This window comes from Panthera uncia (assembly GCF_023721935.1).
Source record: "Panthera uncia isolate 11264 chromosome A1 unlocalized genomic scaffold, Puncia_PCG_1.0 HiC_scaffold_17, whole genome shotgun sequence".
NCBI lineage: Eukaryota > Metazoa > Chordata > Mammalia > Carnivora > Felidae > Panthera > Panthera uncia.
In genome coordinates this window covers 19,273,929-19,280,744 of record NW_026057577.1, presented here as the reverse complement: position 1 = coordinate 19,280,744, position 6,816 = coordinate 19,273,929, and the positions used below count along the sequence as shown (strand labels likewise).

Below are 6,816 nucleotides of genomic sequence, written 5' to 3'. Positions count from 1 at the left end.
CCAAGAACGAAAGCAACGCAACGGCACAAACCTAGAAGAATGGTAGCATAAAGGACGAAGTGAGAAAAATAGGCTCAAGTTTGCTGGGCGGGGGGGGGGGGGGGGGGGGGGGGATAAGGGAAAAAACGACTTGGACCAGCGTGTAAGGAGCAGAACAAGGAACTCTTAGTCACAGTGTTGCGACTGTGACGTCATGTCAACAAGACAAAGAGCCAATCGAACTATTCGGCTCTCGCTGGGCTCTGTCTTCTCCACCAGAAGAATGACCTCAGACCGAACATGGGAAGATGCCTGGCAGATGTGCCGAGGACTGAAAATGCAAAGCGGTAAATGCTGGTGGTGAGCGCCTTCGTGACTTTCTCTAGGGGGACGGCAGCAGGGCGCATGACCACAGAGGGGGGACATCCAAGAGCCGGGCCACCACACGAGGTGACGAAGGAGAGGTGCCAGGGGACAGAGAAAAGAGGTAGTGGGGAGAGCCAGGGATGATAGAATTGCCAGAACAGCCCATCAGAAAGGTTCTAGAAAAGATGTGCATGTGGTTGAGCGTCCGGCTTCCGCTCCGGTCATGATCTCGCGGTCTGTGAGTTCGAGCCCCGCGTCGGGCTCTGTGCTGACAGCTCGGAGCCTGGAACCTGCTTCGGATTTCGTGTCTCCATCTCTGTCTCTGACCCTCCCCCGTTCATGCTTTGTCTCTCTCTGTCTCAAAAGTAAACATTAAAAAAAATTTTTTTTTAATAAAAAGATGTGTGTGGAAAAGGGAAGGGTTTCACACATCTTTGGAAGCAGAAAGCAGACGGGGAGGGAAGGATGTGGGCAGAGGGCAACCGCATGAGCCTAGTCATGGAGACAGAAGTTTGGGGTATGTGTCACACACAGCGAGAATCCAGGTTGGCCAGAGTCACGGGTTACGTTCCGGAAAATAGCTGGATATATAAAGCAGCCACGGAAGAAAAGATAAAGTCTAGGTCCAAAGGGTTTATTATCTGTCAGAAAGTTCACAAGGGCTCCACATGCTATAAGGAGATGAGAGCGCACTGGGGCAAAGAAAACGAAGAGAGCCATTCATAGACCTCTTCCTGGGGACACCATGTGATTGGAATACACAGCTCAAACCTGAAGGCATCGAGAGGTCTGCAAATTTTATCATGCTTTGTGTGGGATTGCCTCACGAATGGTAAAACTGTTGAACATGAATAGGAACACTTCTTTCCCTATTAAAGGCGGGCTATCCGGATTACTTAAGTGTTGAATTACAGGGAGTTCATGCTAATAAAGAAAGCTCTGTGGTCCCACCAGAGCTTATAATAAGGGCTCCTAGGGGCTCCCCGGGTGGCTCAGCAGGTTAAGTGTCCGACTTCAGTTTAGGTCATGATTTTGTGGTTCGTGAGTTCGAGCCCCGAGTTGGGCTGTCTGCTGTCAGCACAGAGCCCCACTTCCGATCTTCGGTCCCCCTCTCTCTCTGCCCCTCCCCCCTGTCAAAAATAAATAATCATTTAAATAACAAGAAGAAGACCTCCTAAGGTAAATCAGAGATCAAGAAAACTTCCCCAAGGACATGATATACGGGCTAAGCGCTTGCGGAAAAGTAGAACTTAGCCTTAAGTACTGCACACCCTGGGAGTGCTAAGTCTTTCTTGGGATCTGGGTGCCTCGCTCTCCCGAGAAATGTTGCCACATGGAAGCTCTGCCAGGTGAGAAGCCAGAGGCGGCTAGTTAGGAGTCACTGACACAGAAGAACAGCTGCGTTATCAGATCTATGAACCCTTCCTCTATGGAGGGGGAATTTGATCTCATACTGAGGCAGTCAAGCATCCAGATCAAGCTCAGGGGCTCCAGACCCAAATATCTGGATTTGAATCCAGGCTCCGCCATGAATTCCATTGATTTCCGTTATCTCCTATGTTTATGTGGTATGTTTAGCAACAAACTGCAACATTTTGTAATATGTATTGCATAGCACTGCTGGCCGCATGAGATGAGTATATAATCGTAGGTCACGGGTCTATAGTAACAGTGCCTGGAACACAGCAGTCATTCAATACGTATTAGCACCTGGTGAATAAAAGTTATAATAAAACAGATAAGTTTGTAGCATTATCTAATAGAATGTTTTCACAATCCAAATTGTAGAACAAGGTAATCCGAGTTATCTGAGAAAAAGAGCTTGAAGTGTTCAGCCAGAGATGAGACGATCATCCGAAAGAAACAAGGAGGAGCAGACACCTGCCTTGGTTGGGCATTGAATTGGACGATAGGTAAACTTTGTGACTTTCTGATTCCATGGTTTCATGTGAGATCTTCATTTCAGCTGAGATGCGTTCCCGGTAGCAAATTATTCATTAAAGGTCTTGTAGGGGCTTCCTTATCAGGAGAAAATATCTTTTTCAGATTCATAAGACCACAGGTCTTAACCTAGGGCCTCGCTGTGTCTTTCTCCTTGTGTTGAGTCAAATCCCAGGGAACAGTGCGTATTCATTCACTCAACAAGGTGAAAACAAACCTTGAAACAAACAGACTTTTAAAAAGCACTGCATTCCAAAATGTGAAACAAGGGATTGTGAGTTGACTATCAAACTGCCACGAGCATTTTTGAAAACACTTCGTGGTCATTAGTGAACTGGTGGCATTACTTTATCATCGAGTCGGCCATGAGCGATAAGGATCGCGTAGGAAATAGAAAAAATATTCTTTTTCCTTCAAGGACTTTCCTCAAAATTCTTGATCCCAGTGCCAGCCCTGGTAATCGGTGGATTATCTGGGTTCTCGAAATGCAGCAGAGAATCAAAGGCGATTTATAAGGAAACAGCCCATTTTACTGAGAATTCAGCCAGGTTGATCGGCTCAGTGGTTAGAGTCACAGCCGCTGCGCTAAGCACCAGAATGGTCAGTTCAATTAATGCAATTAAAGTAATTAGTCCTGGCAGCTGTAAGGTCAAACAGAGGTAGCTTTGTCACAACAATCTGCCGCTGCAAAATTACTGACATTTCCAACTAAATTATATTCTCTAAATTGTTGCCTTAATGCTAAATAAATAAAGTTATGCTAATGTAGGGACTGATTACAGATTGAAATTAGCACAATTGCTTGTTCTCCAGTCTGCGAGGGTTAACATTTTTTAAAAACATAATTAATGGCCTTTGCTTACTGTCTCTGGTTATAGACCCTGCAGTCCCATTTGCATTCTTTTGCAATCTGCTGACAGTGCTAAATGTCTACGAAGAAAGATCTCATCTGCAGGCGGAAAATGCGCTTTTCACGTCATCAGGCTAAAACTTGTTATGGTTTCGGGCCAGTGTTAATAACAAAGAGGACCAGAAAGGGAATGGATACGAAGGAGGCTAGAATCCGTTTTTCTTTTCAGTCTTGTGATCCAAGCCTTTTCTGGAGTCAATGTGAAATGTAATTGTTCTTTTGACCTCTATCTTCTCTCTCCCCAGGTCTGAGGAAGAGCTACACTGGTTGATTATTGCAGGAATGAAAGGCACTCTGACCTTGTGGACCGACCGCCTCGCAGCTTTCAATGCTGCCCATTATACCGAAGGCAGGCAACTCCTGGAGAGAGGCGGAATCTACAGGAGAGCTGCTCCCTGGGCAACTTGCCAGAAAAGGCTTCATCAGCTGCAGTTCAGACATGGCCAGACAGCTCAGGCAGCAAAGGAAACAGCTGGGGGGTGGGGGGTGGAAACAGAGTATATAAAAATATTGTTAGCAGGCAGTCTAAAGAGCTCTCCGGCATCTATGCTTTAGAGCGCCTTTGCGAATGTGGCCCCGCGTCATCTGCTTGAACTGAAGGTCCACCTGGGAAGTTTTGCTGAGGAAGGAAGCAGTAACCAATGTAAGTGCAGCTACCAATTTCCTAAAATAGGCTGTCCCGCCCTCGCAAGGGTTTATGACAATACTCCTGTGCGAACAGGAATGTAAAGTGATTTTCTAGAAAAAGTAGGTCGGGATATTGAGTTACAACAATGGCTCTAGAGTGTAAATTATTCATGACAAGTCTGGTTGGATTCTTTTAGAATTTATGGTTAACGCATGGATTAGAGAGCAACTCAGGATGAAAACAACCTGCCGTCATCTTCAAGTTCTACAGTCCAGGGAGGCGTTGTTTCAAATCAGCCGGCATGCCTTTGCATGGCTCCTAGTTCTAGTCACCAGGGTTTTATTGAGTGTTTATTATGTGCCCAAGCATTGTTGGGAAATAAGTGACGTGTGAAGGGTCTGTATGCATCAGTGAGATTGGTTGACCAACCAGACACAGAAATGGCACCCTTTCCTTTGTCATTCTGTTTTATTCACTGAGGGCCTGTATGAGTGAGGCACCGTGTTACAGCGGCTTTACATTCTGACTCTCATTAAAGTCTTAGGGTAACTTTCAGGTGTGTGTTTTCATCCCCCCGCCCCCCTTGAGGAAGAATAGATTTTCTGTAGTAATAAAGGCTTTGAAGTCTGGAATTAGCCACACTTGGGTTCAAATTCCATTCTGTTACTACTTGGAAAAAAAAGACCTTGAAAATAGTTTCCATTTTTTCTGGGCTTTGGTTGACTTCATTCCAGTAATGGAGGGGACTAGATGAACCTAATACATCCCAACTGTGGCCCATTGTGCCCATGAAAATATATATGCCCATCAAATGCTGAATTCAGAAATCCCAATCACCCTCCCCGTAAAAAGAAGGAACCATCCGAGGGAGGGAAAGAATGAGGCGTGAAGGATGGGGAGAACGGTGTTAAAAAATAATTTTCAAAAAAGGGTAACATCATGACCCTCTGCAGATATAAAAACATATACATGTTAAGGATCTGATTCTACTCATTAATCAAAGAAGGACCCAACAGATGTGACAACCAGCTGAAGAGAATCTGAAGAGACACATTTATAGACCAGGAATATTGAAATGAGTATGCAAATGGCTCAAAACTGGTTTTTCCCAGGGGCAGTGGGGGGAAATCAAGTGAACCTCTACCAGCCAGGGAAGCACCTGCATGTCGCTGAGTTACCTGTAACAGGTGAGTTGCGAAATGGCTCAAAGACAATGAAAGGTGAGAATCAGGTAACAGGAAGGGTGTGCCGTGTGCAGACCGCACGTAGTTTCCCACTGAAGCAAAATTGTTTTCCACCGTGAAAACAGTCATGTGGAATCTGGCATTTCATTGTGATTTCTGATGCTTCCGTGGGTATCTGGGGAAGGATCTCAGTGGGGATCTTGGTGCGAACAGGAATCACCTGAGAATGTTTCAAAACAGAATCACCGGCTCCAGCCAGCACCGGGGATTCTAATAAAAGGCTCAGAACAATTAGAGGGCCTCTCCAGCTCTTTTCTCAGGTTGTGTGCAATATTTATAGGCGCAGTATTTCTATCTGATCCTTTGGGAAGGCTTTTGTGACTTTTCTTGATGTAGTTTAAGAGTCGTGACACTATTAAGAATTTGGTGCACCGAGGGCTAAGGCCCAATGGGCACAGGGAAGGCACAGGAAAGTCCAAAGGAAAAATAAGAAGTTTAAAAAGAGGGAAGAATAGTATACGAATGGAAATAGGGAATAAGGGGAATCAGCTGGGGCAGAGGCGGGCCGAGGATGTCTCCCGATCGAGCTTTAGGGCTATACTGTTAATAAAAGCACCATTTCCAACTCATGCCCATGAGGAGTGGGAGTAAGAAGGTTTTACTTCGAAGGCTCTGCTGCTTTGCAGATTTCCCGCCTCCGTGGGAAATGTAACACGATCATATGGTTTACAAACTTATCAGAGAGCTCATATCCTAATCCCGCGATAATATACAAAATGCTCCCCACACATGCTCTCCCTGCGGTTTTACACTTGGGGTTTTTTCCTCTTCCACACTTACGTCCCACCCCACACACAATTTTTTTTTTTTTTAAGAAAAAGATCAATTGAAAGCCTAAATGAAGTTTTCCATCTTAACGTATTTTGAAGAACACAATGTTGTAAAGGAGTTAGTTATTTCTAGTTCTGAAAGGGAAATCTGTGAAGTTGCCGGTTGAGGCTCAGCTCAGCAACTAAAATGAAATGTGGGGAACTTGGTGGTGCTTCTAGGAAGATTGGGAGTCACTACAGATTGAAAACTCACATGGAGGAAAGACGGAGCACGGTCAGCGCATATTAGACCTTGTGTTTAGTGAAGCTTTACAAGCTTCTAAGAGAATAATCAAGCGTCGTTCTTGAGGTAAAATTTGGAGAAACAGGTAACCCTCGCAGCTGAAACAAGACATCTCAAGATGGGAGGCGATGCTCTCTCGACTAAAAACTAGAACTATGGGCACCAGAAAAGGAGGGCTCATGGTTTCTCTAGGTGATGTGGTTCAGCTGGCCAGCAAACCCCGCATTGCCAGTGAAACCCCTGTGTTGGGACAAGTTAGAAAGGGTTAAGCCAACTAACACCTTGAAACAAATGAAAGAATGCCACCAGGGCCTCTCTGAAGTCAAAGTTTCAAATAAATTGGTCCAAAGGAATAGTTTCTTTTTTTTCATTGTTCTTAACCTAAGAGATGAAGAAAAATAAATCAATGTCAGATAAAAAAAAAAAAAAAAAGCTTCTGGTAGCTCGACACAATATATTAAAAAAAATGAAAATATGTGGGAACAGGTGAAAGCCAATAAAACTTAAGAGAAGCTTCCTTCTAATAGTACACAGTGTTAAAAAGGAACTTTAGAGCTGTTATTCCTCTTTGGATCTTCCCCAAAAGCTATGAGGTGTACAAAATCTACCCGAATTGCTCTGCTTTCTAGCTGTCATGTTTTAAATAATATCATACACATACCTTCCAAGTTTTGAAAAGCCCATTCAATGTTTTA

At 44.5% G+C, this 6,816-nt stretch overlaps 1 long non-coding RNA gene across 1 annotated transcript; it reads left to right on the top strand.

The window, feature by feature from the left end:
- The first annotated feature begins 224 nt into the window (after positions 1–224).
- LOC125935134 (uncharacterized) lies at positions 225–4,382 on the top strand. The gene is made up of 3 exons (XR_007461608.1): positions 225–326; positions 2,134–2,258; positions 3,442–4,382. It is a non-coding gene; the product is annotated as an uncharacterized LOC125935134 (long non-coding RNA).
- The last annotated feature ends 2,434 nt before the right edge of the window (positions 4,383–6,816 follow it).